This window comes from Mastomys coucha, unplaced genomic scaffold, assembly GCF_008632895.1.
Source record: "Mastomys coucha isolate ucsf_1 unplaced genomic scaffold, UCSF_Mcou_1 pScaffold13, whole genome shotgun sequence".
Lineage (NCBI taxonomy): Eukaryota > Metazoa > Chordata > Mammalia > Rodentia > Muridae > Mastomys > Mastomys coucha.
Genome location: NW_022196895.1, coordinates 64067895 through 64088715, shown reverse-complemented (window position 1 = coordinate 64088715; position 20821 = coordinate 64067895). Strand labels below are relative to the sequence as shown.

At 42.4% G+C, this 20821-nt stretch overlaps 1 protein-coding gene and 1 long non-coding RNA gene across 3 annotated transcripts in view; one reads left to right on the top strand and one right to left on the bottom strand.

The window, feature by feature from the left end:
* Ldlrad4 (low density lipoprotein receptor class A domain containing 4) overlaps nucleotides 1-20821 on the bottom strand; it is a 327134-nt gene that overhangs the window by 112937 nt on the left and 193376 nt on the right. The window lies entirely within an intron of this gene.
* LOC116087314 lies at nucleotides 240-11178 on the top strand. Its single transcript, XR_004117355.1, has 2 exons — nucleotides 240-270; nucleotides 9994-11178. It is a non-coding gene; the product is annotated as an uncharacterized LOC116087314 (long non-coding RNA).

Below are 20821 nucleotides of genomic sequence, written 5' to 3'. Positions count from 1 at the left end.
GTAATGTGAATAAAAAAATAAATTCTGGAAAAAAAATTCTTTAGAGCTGAGGGTCTTAGACTCGGGCTGGCTGCTGTGAAGAGCTGAGTTTTCCAACACCCAGGGCCTGCACAGCTACTACTATCATTTGTGGGCTCAAAGCCTACACAGGAAGTACCACTTCTAGGACAAAAGGTCCTCAGATCCGCGGAAGGATCCCGTGGCACTACTTTTGATAACACGCCTGCGCAGTGATATCTGTTCATCTGCGGGCGGACTGGGGTGGAAGAGGTAAGAGTCAACCCAGGAAGTTCCTCTTCCAAGTCCCACCTCGTGCATCTTCCTATACCTCAGGTTACTGTACTTGAGTCACCTTTAAACAGTGACACAAGGGTTTCCAGAAGGGATCCAGCCTGGGCTCACAGTGTACTGTGTACCCGATATAACCAAACTCTTGAGTACTCAGCATCATCCCCCAGTCTCCTGTGTCTCAGTCACTGGTGACACCATCCTCTTACGGGCTCAGGCAAACTACCTGAGAACAGTTCTTGTCCCCCCTCACTCTCTCATTACACGTGATCACTGGCAAGCCCGGCGGACTTTATATTCAAAGTACATACCTTTGTTCAAAATATACATTTTGGAGGGGATTAATTTATATGGAATATAGGAATATATTTTTAATTTATTTTTTATTAGATATTTTCTTTATGTACATTTCAAATGATATCCCCCTTCCTGGTTTCCCCTCTGAAAAAAAAAAAAACCCTATTCCCTCCCCCTGACCCTGCTCACCAACCCACCCACTCCCGCTTCCTGGCCCTGGTATTCCCCTACACTGGGGCATAGAACCTTCACAGGACCAAAGGCCTCTCCTCCCATTGATGACCCACTTGGCCATCCTCTGCTACATATGCAGCTGGCTCCATGAATCCCTTCTCCACTGAGGTCCACATCACCACCTCCTGCTTCCACTGTCTCTGCAGCTGCATAGCCAGACTCCCCTGCTCCCACCCTAGCCCCCCAGACAATCTAAGCTCAGCACAGCAGCCAGACAAATCTTTTAATCAGGTCACATCATTATCTCCGTTCTGAAACCTCTGACGTCTCATCTGAAAGCAGAGCTCCATTCAGTGGTCTATGAAGCCTTGTAAGATCTAAACCCCGACCTCTCCCTACAACGCAGCTGCTTCTCTAATGCCTCTCACTGATCCTGGACAGTGTTCTAAGTTTGCTTTCCATTGCGATGACCAGACACCATGATCAAAAGCAACTTGGGGAAGAATAGGGCTTACTTTAGCTTATGGTTTACAGCCCATCGTGAAGTGAAGGGAGCCGATGTACGGGACTGCGTCAGAGACCATGGACAAATTCTGCTGATAGACTTGTTTGCCTTGGCTCGCTTCAGCTACCTTTCTTATAGGATCCAGGACTACCTGACCAAGGATGGCACTGCATACAGTGGCCTGGGTCCTCCCCCATCAATCAGCAATCCAAAGACACCCCCCACGAGTCAAGCTAATGGAGGCAATCCCTCAATTGAGATTCTCTCTTCCTGGGTATGTCTAGGTTTGTGCCAAGTTGATAAAACAACTAACTTGGAAAGGCAGCTGATACCTTGGAAAGGCAGTTGATAAAACAACTAACTTGGTTGGCACCTTCTTACAGTCTGGATCCTTCCTCTCTGTATTTCTCCATTGCTCTGAGTTATGATAAATACCACACCCTCAATGGGGCCTTTCATGACAATCTACTTATAATTGGAACACCCTAAGTTTCCTTATCTCCCATTCTTTGCTTTTTCTCCAACGTATTCATTAACTTCTAACATGTCATCAGTTTATTGACTCATTCCCTGCAGCAGAGGATAAAGTCATGGGGGCAGGTTATCTCTTTTGAGTTTAGCACTGGCTCATGGTGAGGTGCTGGGTCTTTATTTCCTGAATGAATGAACAAACATTTTTACCTGAAGACTCCACAAAGGACTTGTATGCTTTTGTATCACCAAATTCCAGCTATCTCTTGAACTAAAGGCAGAGTCTAAAGGCCAGATTCTTCAACATTTTCAAACTGATACATAATTGATTTTCTTTTCACCAGTGTCCATCCTTCTCTGGTCCTGCCATTCGGCCATCTCAACAAAGACGTTTCCGAGCCTGTATTTTCATTGGATATTGGTTTCCAGGATTCCCTGACATACAGGCCACTCTTTCAGAAAACAAGGACCTTTGAAAAGGCTCTTTGGAACTATTCATCCCTACCACGTACCTTAGAGGAGAAATGAATTAAGTCATCACACATGCGCACATATCTACACCTGCTTGTTAGCAATGATGAATTAATTACTGACTCTCTTGGTTGAAAAAGACCCAACTCCTGATCCCTGGGAAACATCTAGAAGACCTTCAGGCTTTTGTGAGGAGTTTACACTGAATGGATTGAGAGGGGAAAAAACAACTACTTGAGTGGCGTTGACTTATCTGAAATTAGAAATAGCAATCCAAATTACTGTGAGGAGCACTAACTGGTTTTAAGACAGTAACTTGGCCGATTACAGATAGACAGCGTTCTTCCATGATCCTCTAATGCGTGTGCCTCGAAAATACAAAGCAGTTCTTCTTTCTCTCCACTCCCTATCAGTTTGTTATTGGCCTGTAACCTGCTTCAACGCTGGGGACACTCCTCCCTAGAGCAGACTCCTGACCCAGGCCCTGGCCCTTCTATCTCTAACTCCCTGCAACTTTTAAATCCTTGTAGATCTCCAGCCAACAGATGTTTTCCACTTTTGCTCCAACCTCTTCTAGCTTCTTCTCTTCCTTCATTTCCATAATGTTGCTTCATCCCATTGGGCTACTCATTAGCCCCTCAGGATCCAGATCTTGTCCCCACTGAAACACAGGGTGGTGCAGGTCATCTTTCTGCACTTTCTGGGCCCAGACAAGCATTTCCACTGGGAGCTGAGGGTTGGCAACAACAGCCCTGGCCCAGGCTTATTATCACTCACCTCTTGGGAAATGCTAACAAGCACTTTCTCACCTGGAGCTTCCTTGCAAGCCCAGCAGGTGCCACACAGCCAGAGAGGTCACCTGCAGGAACTTCTGCACTGTGCAAACACTGTGCTGCGGTTCTCCACGGGAACCCTGTGACCTGGTGCTGCTCCTATGTTGCTATGTTTCTTCCCATTTAAGCAACTTGGCACTGAATTTCTACTTTTGCGTTTAAGGGGAGAAGATAGCTAAAACATTCAAATGCTAACTAGTACTCCCTGCTTAACGGTTCAATGAATTCTGATAAGTGGAATTTACTTACATTTGGTTTGTTAATGGGGGGGGGTGTTCTGCATAGACAAATATTAGAAAGGGTGTTTATAAAGGATAGAGACATGATTCAGCCACAGTAGGTTCCCTCTTGGTGTAGAGGTACCTGGGCTCAGCATCAAACCTTATTCATCTGTTATAGGAAAAGAAAGGAGTCAGAGCAGGGATGAGACTAGGGATGGGGGACTAAGGATGGATGGGCAAGCCTGCAAAGTGCAGCAGGTATCAATGGGTGGGTCAGTCTGATTCTGCTTCTCCCCTTCAGGTTGGCCTCAGACACTGGTTCTTCTATATGGACCCCAGCCCTTGCCACTGCGCAGGTCTCTTCTCTCTCCTGAAGTATAGTCTAGACCCCTCTGTGTCTAATTTGCATCTATTCCCTCTCCAGCTCAGCCTTAGAGTCTCTCACTTGTCCTTCCTCAGCCTCTGAGTTTCCAACAGTTCCATATCCAATAGTGCCACCAGCATCACCATGGTCTCTAGCCACGCCCCTCCCACAAAACTCCACCCACTGACACCCCCATCCCTTCCTTCAAGCCTTCTCAATTCCACCCTGTGCACTAGCATACTCTATTCTCTATTCACACCTCAGTCCCTGAAATGGTTTGGATATGCTTGGCCCAGGGAGGGAAAACGATTAGAAGGTGTGGCTCTGTTGAAGTAGGTGTGGACTTGTTGGAGTAGGTGTGTCACTGTGGGTGTGGGCTTTAGGACCCTCATTCTAGCTGCCTGAAAGTCAATATTCTCCTAGCAGCCTTCAGATGAAGATGTAGAACTCTCAGCTCCTCCTGCACCATGCCTACCTGGATGCTGCCTTGATGACAACAGACTGAACCTCTGAACCTGTAAGCCAGCCCCAATTAAATGTTGTCCTTTATAAGACTTGCCTTGGTCATGGTGTCTGTTCACAGCAGTAAGACCCTAAACTAAGACAACCCCGAAGAGGTTTTTCCTGCACCTCAAAGCTGGAGTGCCTGGTTTGATACCTTCCCACAAGCCATCAATCTATCTACCACTGCTAGCAGACTGCAAAGGGGAACTTTGCCTCCATGACTCCTGTATGATATTTACACTCAGAACATGCTACTTCTTAGCCCTATATAGAAAATCACTTAACATATACTAAATAAACAGTGTCTGGGGCTAGAACATGTCCTGAAAGAGGTTGATAGAAGAGAACAGAGAACAGGAATTGTGACAAGAATTATAAGACTTTGGGAAGTGGCCATAACTTCAGGGCCACTGGCATTCTTTCTGGCAGATGGGACTCAATCCTATCTTGCTGTCTCTTTGGGTTCATATCACTGCTGTAGCATAGGTAAGAGTCACAGAAACATTGCCATCTTGTGTTTAGAACCCAAGTCAACACATGTATCCAGAGGCAGCGTTTGGCCCACACAATTAGGGGCGTCAAGCTGAAAGTCAAGGCACAGAAGAGGGAAGCATTTGCATCAACACTGTCCTCTCTCGGGCTTCCTTAACCAGGCTACCCCTCACATCTTACCACACCACCAAGGGACAGAAGAAAGATATATACCTTGTTCAAAGTGGTCTCAGCTTCCACTTAATCAAAACCACATTTCAAGTCACACCTGTGGCTCTGCCCATGTCTGTCACGAAAACAACATCCAGCCGTGGCATCCGTGGCATATTTCCTAGGAAGTGGGCGGTGCTTTGCTGAACTTCTGATTGACATTATGTTCTTCTTAGATGCCCACCCACTAACCAAGATCTCTGACAGCTGGAGTATGGCTTTTCACAAAGGGACACGGTGGTTGGTGTGGTTGGCTTGTCTAATTTTACTCCAAGCTGTTTGTTGCTGACTTAACTTTCATTCACATTACTGAACTCTATGAATGCTTAAGACGTTTTATTTATAGAAATTTTAAGGTCACAGAAAAATTTGAGAGGAAATTTATAGATCTCAGGAATCCCTGCTCTGGATACATGCAGTGCCTCCACTTTATCTACGCCACCATCAGTAGAATTAGTAGAATTAGTCACGATCTGCAAGACCACATGACTTCTCACCCAAAGTCCATCGTTTGTGTAAAGCTGAAAAGACAGTCTGAAGCAGTCTGTGGGTGATGACAGGTATCTACATTATCATACAGAACAGCTCTGCCCTCAATATCCTTGTGCTCTGCTTAGCATCTCCCCTTCCTCACTAAGCCCTGGCAATCACCTATTTTACTGTCTATACAGCTGAGCCTTTTCCAGAATGTCATGTACTTTGAGTCATACAGCACACAGCTTTTCAAACAGCAAGTAGCTTCTCAGGCTGTCTTTGCTCACTTCATAATAGGGATTAAGGTTTCTCTCTGTCTTCTCATTGTTCAATATCACACTTCTTTTCAGCGATAAGTAACATCCCATTGTCTGGATGTAACCACATCCTTTACCAACAATGGGAATTTTGGTGGCTTCCAAGTTCTGGCAATTATTAGAAAGCTGTGAAGGATTTTCGCCAGATTTACATTTTATGAAAACACCAAAGAGTAAAATTAGCTAATCATATGCCAGGAGTGTACTCTTTGGGTGTTCCTCTTTGGTTGGTTTTGTTTTTAAAGCAATTGTCAAACTATCTTCCAAAGGTCTGTATTCCCACCAGCAATGGATTCTTGCTTGCTCCCCATCACTCTCAGTATGTAGAATAGTCAGTGCTATGCAGTTTGGCCATTCTAAAAAATCTAGCATGATATCTTGTTTTAATTCTCCTTTCTCAGGAAACATATGATATAGAACATGTTTTCATGACCGTATCTTCTTTAGTGATTGTAACGGCCCTTAATGACTGCTGAGTCTGTGTTTTTCTTTGTTCAGAGATTCGACTACTGTACCTAGTTTCTGTTCCTCTAGTCAAATTTTACAAACTCTTCACACAATTCCAGTAGCGGGCCATTAAGTTAATCTTTGCAAACCTTCTCTCAAAGTCTATGTGGTTTGTCTTGTCTTTTCATTGACTTGACAATGTTATTTCACAAAACAGAACATTTTAACTGTAACAAAGGCTAATTCATCAAGTATTTCCCTTTGGTGTTCCACTTAAAAAGCCATCACAAACCCAAGGCCATCTAGATTATTCCCCCCCTCAATTTTCTGGGAATTTTATAGGATCTTAGGTTTTATATTTATAATTGTGATGAAATTCGAGTTGTTTTGGGGGTAAGATATAGGTATATCTCAATTCTTTTGTTTTTATACCCAGATGTTCACTTGTTCCAGAATCATTTATTAAGACCACCCTTTCTCCACATGCTGTCTTAGCCTTTTTGTTATAATCGGCTAAAGGTATCTAGGAACATCTGTTTGCAAATACTCTGTTCTATTCCATTTAACTGATTGCCTATCCCCTGGTAAATACCATAGTGCACTGATTACCGTAATTCATAGTAAACCCTGAGGTCTAGCAGTATTAATCCTCTCATTTGTTCTTGTCCTTAAATACCGTATTCTCTAGAATGGATCTTCTGGATGACCCTGTAAACTTTAAAATTGGTTTGTCGGTGGGTACAAGATAACTTGCTGGGTTAGTTTTAGTGCTACATGGATCTCATTTAAAACCAACAAAGAAACACGGAGGTCTAGAGGCAAGTTTGGTAGCAAGGCAGAGCATTAGCATGTCTAGTTTTGTTCATTTGGGTCTGCTCTCTCCTTCTGTTAGACTGGCTAAGGGTTTTTCAAAAACCCCATCTTTCTGTTTCATTAATTCTCTGTATTATTTGGGGGTTTGTCATTTGTTCATTCCTATTTTGTTATTTTTCAACCCATATTTTTATTTTTTCTTCTTAGCTACTGCTTTTGCATTTGGCTTGATCTTGGTTTTCCAAAACCTTAAGGTGCATCATTAAGTTATTAATTTGATAGTTCTCAACTTCTCTATGTAGACAAAAGTGCTGTGCACTTTTCTCTTAGGAAAACCTTGTGCCTTTACTCGGCTCCCAAGACTTCGGCAGGTTGGGTTTTCATTCTCATTCAGTCCCAAAGTTAAAAAAAAAAAAATCCTTCTTTATTTCTTCAATGAATCAATTATCATTTAATAGTATGCTGTTTAGCCTCACGTATTTTCTATGGCTTTTGTTGCTCTTCATAGAGCACTCCATTATGTTCTGATAGAATGCAAGGAGCTTATTTCAATTTCCCTGTGTTTGTTGACAGTTCCTTTGTGTCTTCATATGTGGTCATCTTGACAAAGTTCCGTGACTACTGAGAAGAACCTGTCTTCTTCAGTGTTTAAATGGAATGTTCTGTGGATATGTATCTGTTAACTTCATTAAGATGCCAGTTAACTCCAGAGATTCTCTGGCTTTCATCCTGATGACCTGTCTATTGGCAAGAGTGGAATACCTAAGTCACCCACTATCACTGTGTTGGGATTAATTTGATTTTACATATTTGTACTATTTATTTTTATAAGATTGGGTACTGTGTGTTTGGCACATATATGTTTAGAACGACAATATACTCTCAGAGAATTGTTACTTTAATGGGTATGACTTGACCTTCCATATCTTTTCTAGTGCATTTTGCTCTAAAGTCTATTTGGTTAGCTTTAGAATAACTATGCATGCTAGCTTCTTGGTTCCCTCTGCTGGGAATAACTTCTTTTATCTCTTTACTCTAAGTTGGGATCTTTCATTGGTGGTAAGTTGTTTTTTCTGCAAACAGTCAAAAGCCAGATTCCCTGGAATGGTAATAGGAGCCCATTCTTATCCTAAAATTCAAAAGCATTTAGGATATGTACCATTTAGCCAGTGTGTGTATCATTTAAGAGCAACCGCTGCTAACCTGGGACTCCTTTACACTGTGAGAATGAAGAGCAACCTGGTTTAAACCAACAACTCTAGTTATGCTTGCTAAGAACAGAGTTGAAAACAGCAATCAACATTCAGACTCGTAAGTTTGTCAGTCTGCCCTATTTCCCTTTGTACTCTAGTGAACACTCCACTAGTCTAATGCTCTGCTAGGAGAGGGGCATCCAAAGAACTGGGAGGAGCCACAGTAGACTTTGGGCAAGCCATCTCAGGCCCTAAATTACAGTTTTTAGAGAACACAGTTTGCCTTTCCTGGTCTTGCACCCAGACCCAAATAGGACACTACTCTCTCCAGACACTATGGAACCCTTAGCCAACCCCCCTGCCTGGGGCTGTGGACTTTTCCCATCAGTCCGCTGTAACTGCCACCAGGAAAACATGACCCAGACATATTCTCACATCAGGAATCACACACCCAGTAGGGCTTTCAACTGTCTGCCATGATTCATTCACTCAGAAACACCTAAACCATGAAGATAAATTCCCAAATGGCTGGAGAATGTAGAGCTGTCACAAGAATCCCTCCCCCTCTAGTCTATCTTCCCCCTAGGACTGTTGTCTGGACAATATGAAGACATGTGTTTAATTCCTTCTTTAAAGTGCAGAAAACTTACCTGGAGTTCCATCTTTAAGCTTTAATTAAGTTTGCTCTTTCTAGCTTCAAGTATTTAAACCCATCTGAAAACTGGAAGGAGCAGTGAATTCACTGTATTCATTTGAAGTGTTTTCAGTGCAGCTAAGAAGCTTAGTCAATGTTGATCGTTACAAACAAATGCTTTTTAAAAGATGACAACATGCAAAGATTTTTGAGTAAATTTAAAGTTGACAGTATCTTTGAAGGTTTGTTTGTTGTCTTCTCTCCATATATTAATAACGAAATAATAATGGCTTACATATTCCCACTGTGAACTACAAAATGTGCCTGTTCTCATATAAGTGAAAGAAAGATGTAATATGTTTGTAGGGCAAGGTTATTCATGCGATCATGTAAAATCCTGTAGTGGCCGAGACGTCTCTGATTCATATTATTTATGAATAGCCTTATGGGCCATCTGATTACACTTGACCTTAAATTGTTTCTCTGTAACCTTTCTGCCAACTGCTAAGTCCAGGAAACTGCAAATTAAGGTAGGAATAGAGAGAGAGGACAGGGGCGGGATAATGAGGGGATGGAGGAGCCTGTCAGGTGGAGTTTTCATTAGCTCAGAGGATGCCCAAATCCTCAGACTTGGCTAGTTGCCTGGCTAGGGTCAGGATCCTGCAGACTCCACAGTGTTGTTCCTTTGTTCTTATTCTAATGTGTTTTGCAGCCCAGAACAGAAGCAACACTGTTATAGGGAACATTTCATGAACCTCGAGTCTTTTATCTGAAACTGAAGCCTAAATGACTTCCTTTATCTGACTGGCTTGCCAGCCTTCCCCTTCAAGTACCTGCATGAAAATGAGGAAGGTCTATGCCGTGTTACACTTACAAGTTTCAATGAACTTACACAGAACCAGAATCTCAAAGGGCAAGGGGCTGATTTTCATACCAGGCCTTTGGCCTTCAGAAGATAGCTCACTCTGCAGAAGGCTGGCTGCACAGAGAGGCCTCAGCCATGTGCCGACCTGAACAGAGAGAGCGTCCAACAGCAGCAGTCTCCCTTACCCTCTGGCCTAGGGGCCACCTGAACACGGGCAGCTTCAGTCTCAGTGTCTAAGATAAACTCATCCAAACGAAGACTTCCACAAAACCAAGACCCCAGCTCCTCCATACAGGTCAGAATCAGTGGCTTTATGATCTGGGTTGCTTCCTTCAACTCATTAATCTTCCTTTGTGAGATGTATGTCTTCACTTGAAGAAATAAGACATTAATTATTCAGCAAAGTTTTTTTTTTTCTAGTGCCTAAGACAGAAAAACAACAGTACCGTCCAAGAAAAACATGGCTCCGTCATGAGCAATTCGTACTGAACAGAGAGAATTCCAGTCTACTTGAGTCTACAGGGGCTGAGCGGAGCCCTACTTGGAAGTGTGCACTCTGTCTGGAACATTCTCTTCGACCTCACCCTTTCTTTGCTGCCCCCATGGCGTACCCAGTGAATGGTGTCCTCTGGCTCACAGCTTCTATCAATCCCAAAGGGTGAGAATAAGACCACCACCATAATTTTGAGCTAAATTTGAAGCAAGCTTTAATTAAAAGATAGTCCAGGATGATGGACTCTAGCCAGATCCATCCCAGAATTCCTGGAAAATGGCCATGAGCTACATTGGCCAAGTGCTTACAAAGACAAACCCACAAGGCCACATACTTCCTGCCTTTGTCCAATCTGGGACAAGCATACATCCCGACCTACTTCCTGCTTAGAAGCGATCAAGCACAGCTGTTACAGCTGGGTCAACCAAACTTGTTTAGGGGTGAGGAAACATGCAGCTTGTTATCTTATATGAACAGCAGTCAGCAGAATTTCAGAAGTGCCTGTCCTTGGGTGTGGGGCTCACAGGCTAGAGGCATTTTTATTCTCTGGATCTCTTGGGCACAGGAATCAAAACTTGGAATGTTTCTTTGGCTCTTACACTTCCTAGTGCTTCACACCAGTGTTTTCAAAGTGCCAGCCCGTGAAGCAGCAGCAGCAGCAGCCACCTCCCCCTTGCAAACGTGTGAGAATGAGCATCCAGAGGACCACCCCACATACACATATACCTTCTGAATGTCAACATGGAGTGCTTTAATGGACAAGACAATGGAAAGCCATTATCTGCGCCTTTGTTTCCCCCTCCTTTCAACATAAGCAAAATGCTGCACTTGTTTCTAGTGGTGCTTCCTATGAAATACCATATTAAGTGTCCGAGTTAATATGGTATGCCTCACAGAAGTGCGTGAGGGCATAGTGCAGGAGAGGAAAAGGCTGCATAACATGCATGACTGTTATTCACACACAGTCCCAACTACACCAAAGACTTGACTCTGATCCTTAATGACATCCACTGACTATTCTGGGGCTATAAATAGCTTGTCCTCAGTGTAAAGACATTCAGGGGTCTTAAAAAATAAAAAAATAAAAAAATAAAAAAACAACAACCAGGCAACAGGCTAGAGAGATGTCTCCACAGTCAAAAAGCATGAACTTCTCTGGCAGAGGACAGAAATTCTATCCTCAACACCCACATCAGGAGGCTCACAAACCTCCCATAATTTCAGCTCTGAGAGATTCAACAGCCACTCCTGGGCTCCAAGGGTACCTTGCGTTTACATGTTCATATATTCACACACACAGGGACTTGCATATATACATAATTACAAACGAAAAAAAAAATCTTAGAAAACAGGATTGTTTGGCAGGATTGTTGTCCAATCAGAGCAAACAAGCCCTGGGATGCACTGGGGCGCACTGAAAATGCCATATACGAATTATGACATCACTACCAGCATCTCTGTGGCTTTTCAAGGGAAGACAAAAATAGTCTCCAGGTTTGGGAATTCCCTCATACACAACACATTATCTGCAAACAAGCTTCTTCTAGCCATGTCAGCCCCATCGTGGAAAGTGGTTTGAATCGTTAGCAGTGGCTGGCAAAGAGAGAGGGGGGGGCATTAAATGGTCTTGCCACATTATCTGTAGAATGGTCTCAAAGGGACTCTGGTTGTCCAAGACACTTGGGGTGGGGCAGAAGTTGAGGGCAGGGTGAGCACTGAGGGGAGAGGAAGACAAAGGATGCTTTCTCACCTGTGCACCTGATACACAGGATGAGAGAAACTGCAGAAAGAATGGGGAGATGCCGTTACTGTGACCCAAGAGTTTCACTCCCAGTATGCCTTCCCCCAAGTCCTCTATTTTCCAAACACATGCTTTAAAAAAAAAAAAAAAAAAACTCAACTCCTCAGAGAGCAACTGTGAGAAAATGGTGGTTTTAGTGAGAGGACCAACTCAGGCATCAGATACTTCTATGGCACATATGGAAGGTCAGATATCACATAGATGTCATAGAGCTCCTGACAGTGAACAGGACCTGTGCTGTGCAGTGGGATCTGAGTCATGCACCATGAGAACCCCACACAGGTGACACAGCTGGCTGCAGGGTAGCAGTCTTCATGCCAAACTGACAGGAGCTTTTGTTTATTCGCTTGTTTTATTCTTTATTACAAATAGATTTCTTTTTTTATATAACATATTCTGATCAAGAGTTGCCCTTCCTCATCTCCTCCCAGATCCTCTCCACCTATTTCCAACTCTTTGCCTCCCTTCTCTATCTCTTTAAGAAAAACACAAACACCAGAATAGAAGAAAACAGAGAAAAAGACAAATGAGAAACAAAGAATGAGCCCTAAAAGCACATACACATGCAGAGTCGCACGTGAACACGCACACACATGCATACATAGAGGCAAAACCCATAAAAATACAAAATTGGACTTATAAGCAAAAGTCCAGTAAAGGGGAAAAACATCTCCAAGAACATCAGTGTGTTCATTATGAGCTGGCTGTGTGCTGCTGAGCAAGACGCTGGCCCTTAAGTGTGGTGTGTGTATATCCAGCGAGGTTTGATTTCTCTAACCCTCCTTATATATAAAATTGTAAAGTGCTCTAAGCTATTTCTTTCATGAAAAGTGCTATAGGAAGAGATTAAAACTGGAGGCTGAGAAAATATGTTTCTTTTCCAACGACAGTACACACACACACACACACACACACACACACACACACACGGAGGAAGCCAAGACACTCATCTGACAGCCACATTTCTGGAAGTCCAGGAAGGCCTGAGGATGCTCCCCTTTGGGTAAAGAGGGGCCTCCCAGAATTCCATTTTCACATGCTGCATACTCCTAGAAGGACAAGTCTCCTGCAGAGAGCGTCTTCTGATTAGGTTTTCAGGACACCCGACCAGAGAAAGAGAAGACCAACTCAACAACTTGATTTCCTCTCCAAATGGTTCTACTAATTAAACAAAAAGAATTATGGTAAACTACAATGAGTTTTGTCACTTCAGCTGTTTGAAGTGTGACACTCAATAGCATTAGTCACTGCTGGGCAGTCGCCACCACTAGATGTTTTCATATCTATCCTTCAAAATGAAACTCAAGAAATAAGTCCCAGGATACCATGCCAGATCTTAGCAACCTGGATCAGTTCTTGCCTCTGTACTTGCCTATTTGGGGACATTTCACACGAGCAGCCACTAGCTCCCTTCACAGAGCCTATTCCCCACAGTCTGTGCATGCTGTGGCGTGATTAGACAGCCATTCCTTGCTGGGGACGAGCACTGTGCTGCTGCATGGATGTGCTGCCACATGGATGTGCTGCCACATGGATGTGCTGCTGATCCACGTGGCTGTGGGGTATGTAGGTTATGGCTAACATTTTTAAATGCTTCTTCACTTATTAATTGCAAGTCTTTGGAGCAGATTCCAAAGGGCTATGAGGATTCTGTGCTTATTGCTTTGAGGAAACAAGCTATGTGGAATGTGGTACCTGTTCCCGTTCCTACCAGCAATGGACGTATGCTCTGGTTTCTCTATGGCCTTGCTGGAGCTCATTCCCAGGCTTCTAGAGAAGGTTTTCAATGACTGACTTTGTTATTCGTCAGCTTTGTGGTTCTATTTAATGTGTTCTGCTTACTCCTCCGCTCTCATCTCCCTTCAATCCCTGTAGATTCACATTTCCCACACCCCCTCACCAAGCCCCATCAGTCCCCTTCTGGAATTTATGACTCTTGGTTTTGTGACCCATTTAATTTAACCAGTGCCATCTACTGGAGCCTGAACAAGTCACCAGTGCGCTCGCAACCGAAAGCAACAACTTCTCCCTGCTTTTAGTAGCGAACACCTCGGCAGGGAGGGAAAGGGTACACTGAGGCCCTCCTCCACACATGCCTGACTTGAGCTGATGGTCCATTCTTGGCAGGTATCCGAAGCCACTATGGATCTGGGATTGGAATGGCTTGGTCTCGCCCAGGAGGTAATATTTCACAGCCCTGTCCATATTTCACCACGCTTACATTCCTTCTGGCTCCTCTTCTGCTTAGAGGGGCTGTTATAAAGGACTTGTTTCAGGCTGAGCGCTCATTCTCAGTCCTGCCTCAGCCACGACTCTCTGCTTCGCCACCATGGTCTGGGAAGAGAGACATCCGGTTTCCTTCAGATTTTATTACAGTTCCTCTAGGGATGATGGTGCTTCTAGGTGTGGAGGGATATCTATTCACTATGCTTTTGATTTGCATTTCCCAAATGACTAAGGATGCTAAGGATCTTTTACATATGCGCATCATCCATCTGCATGTTCTCTTTGGAGGAATGACAGCTCAACTCCATTGTTTACTTTGGAATTAGATTTTCTTTTCCATATTGAATTTTAGTAGATATTTTTAAAAAAAATTTATTTAAACCTTTTTCTTTTTTAAAAAAATATTTATTTTATGTGTATGAGTACACTGTAGCCATGAGCCATCATGTGGTTGTTGGGAATTGAACTCAGGACAGTCCTGCTTGCTCCGCCCCGCTCACTCTGTCATAATTCATGGTAGCTGCCTTCAGGACAGTCCTGCTTGCTCCGCCCCACTCGCTCTGTCATAATTCACGGTAGCTGCCTTCAGACACAGCAGAAGAGGACGGCAGATCTCATTACGGGTGGTTATGAGCCACCATGTGGTCACTAGGATCTGAACTCAGGACCTTCAGAAGAGCAGTCAGTGCTCTTATCCGCTGAGCCATCTCAACAGCCCTTAAACCTCTTTTTCATGCAATATATTTTGGTCAAATTTTCTCCTCCTTCAACTCCTCCCAGACCTTCACCACGTCCCAACCTGAACTTCATGTTCCCTCTCTCATCTCTCATCATTCTCAAAATGACTCTTATTAAGAATATAATTTCCAACACCTTTCCTCACTCTTTGGAGTATCTTTTCATTTTTTAAAGAATGTCTTTGCATGAGTGAAAGTTTTTAATTTTGACAACATTCAATTATTTTTATTTTGCTGCACATATGTAGCATCAAATTAAGAATCCACTGCCATACAGAACATCCTAAAAAGCTGCCCTATGGCTAACTCTGATATTTAAGTCATTTACTCTATTTTGAGTTAAATTCTGTAGGTAATATGAAACCAAGGTCCAATTTTATTCTTCTGATATGGAAATCCATTTGTTTTCCCATTATTTGTTGAAAAGACTACTTACTTCCCATTGGAGTGGACTTCGCATCCCTCTCGAAAGTCAACTGACCACAGATGTGTATACATTACTGAACTGACAGCTCAATTCCTCTGTGTATCTAACCTTATGCTCAGATCACAGTGTAAATTTTGAAATTACGATGTATGACTCCTTCAGCTTGAATCTTTTTCAAAAATTTTATATGTTGTATTCTATTTTTATTCCATATGGAATTGGAATACTCCTGCCCCACTGTTTACCACTCCAGAGACCATGGGACCTGAGAGAATGGAGCCTAAAGATGAGGAGGACTAAAGTTTCATGAAACAGCCAACTTTATTCAGAGCATCAGACTATTATTACTCTGAGGATCAAGAGGAGTCATATGAATAAAGTGTACAATGACAAGGGCAAGCCACATGTGACAAGGACATATTTTTCCATTGAGTGATATAAACAGACAACAATATCCAGTTACCATGAACAATCCAAGGTAAACTCACTCCTATCTTCTACTCCTAGGAGAAGCATGAAAGCATAATCCGAGAATAATTTTGAGTTTTTGAGGAAAACGAGTTCACAAGGCTCTTGTCTTGGTTTCTTGGGGTTTTAAATCTCCTCACACAACTCCATTCTTGGACCCTGTTCTGACACCCAATCCCAAAGGAATCCTCTTAGGATTTTGATGAGGTCTGAACTCAATCTATTGATTACTTGAAGTAACACTATCTCCTTAGCCATACTAAGACCTGAAATGTTTCCATTTCATTCTTTTTAGGATGTTTTGTAGATTTCAATGAATGGTCTTCCCTCCTTGGTTAAATTTAATCAAGTATTTTAGTCTTTCAAATGCTTTTTAATTTTTTTATGCATATGGGTATTTTGTTTACCTATATGTCCATGCACCAGTTGCGTGCCTGGTGCCTGTGGAATCCAGAAGAGGGCATTAGATCTACTGGAACATGAGTTATAGATGGTTGTGAGCTGCCATGTGGGTGCTGGGATTTGAACCTGGGACTTCAGGAAGAGCAGCTTAACTGCTGAGCCACCTCTCCAGCTATTTCAAATGGAAACACTTTCTTAATCTCTGTTTCAGACTGTTCCTTGCACATGAATAGAGAAAAGCTCCATTTTCTCATTTTGATCTCATTCCAAGAAGCTTTACTAGATTTCTTATTAGCTCTAGTAACTCTTTTGTGGATTCTTTGGTATGTTTTACGCATAAGATCATCTGTACACAGAGTAATTTGTTCTCTTTGCAAGAATACCCCCTTTTTTTTTTTCCTTTTTCTTGTCTGCTTACCCCAGCTAGAACATCCAGAACAACACAAACTATCAATGGTAGAAATGTGCACCCTTGTCTCTCATGCTCTTTCACTTCTGGATATTGGTGTTAGGTGCAGAGTTTTCATAAATGTTTGTTATGTGTTGAATTGTTTGGGTTTCCTCCAAATTCATAGGTTAGAAAATGAATCCTTCAGGCAAACAAACTAGGAGATAAGGCCTTTGAATGAAGATTAGGCCACAAATGGGGATCAGTGGGGCTTTATAGAGCTATTTCTACCATGTAAGGATACATAGATGCCAATTCTACCATGTTAAGGATACAAGCAGCCACTGTCTATGACTCAAGAATGAGTCCTCATGAAGAGCAGATCCAGCAGAAGCCTGATTAAGGACTTCCTAGCTCTCAGAACTATGAGAAATACATTACTATTATTTACAAAGCTTCCAGTAATACTACTGTATTATAGCAGCCTGAGTGGACTAAGATAATTCCCTTTATCACATTGATGATGTTCCTTTCTATTTTTGGCTCTTTGATGCTTCCACCATAAAAGGATTCTGGGTTTCAACACGAGTGTTTTTTGTGTCTATTAGGACGACTTGGGCAAGGGATTCCCTTGCATTCTACTACTGTCACATATTATCCTGTTTGACTTTATATTGAGTCACAATCCTTCAAAAAGTGTCTTTTAAAAGATAATTGCAAAACATTACCATTCAAAACTATTCTCTAGGTGCCACTTGAAAGATTGGCTGATTATTGCATTCAGCAGGTGTTTATTATATGCTCATAGGTACTAATCAGAAAATTAAAAGCACGTTAGTAAACCAAATGATCAGCAATCTCTACCCTTCTGTAACAACATTCAGGGGGCAGGGAAGAGAAAATAAGCAAGACACTGTAATTTAGAGTAGATTCATGCCTGATGAGAATAAAAGGGAAAGAAAGAGAACAGAGAACATAGAGAACTCGTTTTGGAAGAGAGGAACTTTGGTCTTGCGCTATGTATCACAAGTCATGATACATAACACATAGCATTGTGACTTTTAATAAGAAAAGCTTTATTAAAGATTAAGCAATTGCCGAAACTGCCTTTGCTACAACAATCCTCTGCCAAGCCACAGCTTAATCAGGAAATCCTATTTCCTTTTGGTTCTCGGTCCTGCACCAACAAAGATGGTCCTGATGCCCAATACAGTGTGGATTTAGTGCTGGGAACCAATGAAGGCATAAATCGGAGAAAATGTGGCCTCTTGGAAAACTTGTCCACTCCCTCAAGCAATAAGTTGAATTCCAAGATCAACTATGTCAAAGTCCCTGCCTTATCTAATTTTCGTTTTGAGAGCTATTCAGGACTGTGTATCTGTCTGTCCACATCTCCTATAGACTCCAGGCTTTTAAACTACAGGTTGAATAAATGAATGTAAAAGCCAGAGAATCTGCCAACAACTGAAGGTTTCTGAATATACAACGTACATCACGAATGTACAACAACCAAAACGTACATAAATACTGAGTGTATAATGAACCTGTGTGTTTGTGGCAGCATTTGCACAAGTTGCATCACGAGACTTCTCTTCAGCCTTGGTTCTGAACACACAGCATGAGCACTCTGCAATGAGCGTGCCTCATGCCACACAATGCCAACAAATGCTGCTGAAAGCAACACAGCCTAAGGCCACTGTGTGTCATAAACTACAGTGATTTTACTGTAACCACAAAGTTGTCTGCTCTTATAGAAGCATAATAATGACTTGATTAGAGAAATCAATGCCTTTTAATATTTCCTCACTGTCATTCTTCAGCGTGAGTCAAATGAGTAACATCTTTGAATTGGAATGTGTTAAAAATGTTTGATTTTTAAAATTGCTGTTTGAGCTACTGACCAGAGCTTTATAGAAAAAGTTGCTAAGTGAGTTTTGGCTTGGGATTGAAAAATAAATTTCAATCTATTGGTTGGATGCAAGTATCTGCATCTGACTCTTTCAGCTGCTTGTTGGATCTTTCGGAGCGCGGTCATTCTAGGTTCCTTTTTTTGTGAGCACTCCATAGCCTCTGTAAAGGGAAAGGCTGAAAGAAGCAGAGGAGGAGGTCCTCCAACGTTATAGGAGGACCAGCAGTCTCAATTAACCTGGACCCCAGAGATCTCTCAAATACTGGATGACTAAACAGGCAGCATACACCAGCTGATATGAGGCCCCCAACACATATACAGCAGAGGACTGCCAGGTCTGTGTTCAATCAGAGATGATGTACCTAACCCTCAAGAGACTGGAGGTCTCAGGGAGTTTAGATGTCTGGTTGGGTTGGGGTTTGAGGGTGGGGATATTCTCGTGGAGACGGGGGGTGGGGGGTGGGGAGGAGGTATAGGATGTGGACCAGTCAGAGGGTGGACCAGGAAGGGAATAAAATCTGGAGTGTAAAAAAATTAATTAATTAATTAAAACAAAAAAAGAAAAACAAATTTCCAACAATTTCTCAATTAGCCCTAAGTATAATTCTGCTGGTTTTAGTATGTATTTATGTAAAGCTAATAGCATTGATGACAAAATAAAAATATCCATCGCCTTGAAAAATGCTGACGTTCTATGTCCCCCACAGCATCAAAAACTCAGGCAAGACTCTGCTGTCTACGTAAAAACATGTCCATCTCGTCAGGATGCAAACTTGTTTTCATTTCTCATAAATGTGAGAATTGTGTGTGCTGGGGTTGTTTACAAATGTAGTTATGATACACTATCAGTACATATTTGATTTGTATACATGTTTTACATGCCTACCTGCCTAGGGCCATGTAAACATTTCCTGGGTGAAAAGGGGCCACAAGTGGACAAGAGTTTAGAAACATAAGCAGCGTTGCTGCTGAGGGCTGTCACACGACTACAAGATATGACAAGGACAGAGGTGGCCCACACAGTGAAGACCTTGCTGTGCAAGCATGGGGACTCGAGTTGATCCTCATGCAAAAATCAAAATGCCAGATATAAACCATGTTCCCAAAATTTAACACTTGGGACACAAAGGAGGCAAGCCAATGACCTTCAGATTCAGCAAGTGACTCTGTCTCATAAATAAGATAGAAAGTGATTGGGGGAGACACCTGACTTCAACCTCCAACCTCTGTGGGTATATACACTAACATGCACACACGCAGACATACACACATGTACACACACACACACACACATGCACATACACACACACACACGTTACAAAAGGTTAGTCCAATACACTAACAGAATTTGAACACATCTCCTGACCATCTGGGCAAGTAGAGTGTATAACAAGAGGCTGCAGGGAAGGTGTGCCATTTGATACCTGGGCCTCCACGTGGAAGCAACCCCTGACTGTGGTTCAACCAAGTAACAGGAATCAAAAGAAACTGCATGCAAATTTTTAAAAATATTCAGATATTCCATATTTTTTTTAAAAAAAGATCAATTTAAAAATTTGAAGAAGCGATGTATTTATTAACAGAGAGCTCTCTAGAAAACATGGTTTGACTTGGCATCTAAGAGGCTGCCATCTCGGGCTTGAGCAGGATTTCTTTTAGCTCCGTTCACTTCATTTGCCTTTCTCCCGCCCCAGAAGACAGGAAACACTGTGTGAGCAACAGGAAACCTGAACTTCCTTCTCCTGTGCCCTAGCCAACCAATTAGCATGCTACCATGAGGGGCAGATGCACATGAATATGGAACATAGACCCTCATTTTTCTGTTCAGTCTGTCAAGCTATGAATCCACTAATCCTGTTTTATCCCAAACCTTAAGGGTTCAAGTGGGGGTTGAAGGGAGAAGTGACCTCAAAAGCTCCATCTAAAGGGGTGTGAAGTTCAAAACACATAGCTAAGGCCCTGTCAGCTAGCAAAGGGTGTTCCTGAAAGCAATGGCATTCTACACCCAGGTATACTTCCTGGTAGAATCTGCTACATTCAGCGACCTCTTAACTCATCCCATGATACGGACAGTGCTAACGCTATGTCACTTGTTTAAATTAAAAGGGGGAAAGGCTCTAACATAGGCGCTGACATAAACCTAGAAGACAACAGATACAAAAAAGTATTCAAGAAGAAAACCTGCTGAAATGAATGTATTGGTTTACGGGAGCTCGGAGAGCTGATGGCGAACAAAAATCATGTGAAGTATGATTTTATTTATCACACTAGAATAATTCCTATAGGAAATTACTGTTCTCTATTTATCAAGAGGGTTTAAGAAAATGAAAACACACGCCTAGGACCAGTGTTCCCAAATAACTCTCCTGAGCTATTAGCCATGCTTTTCTTTTTACA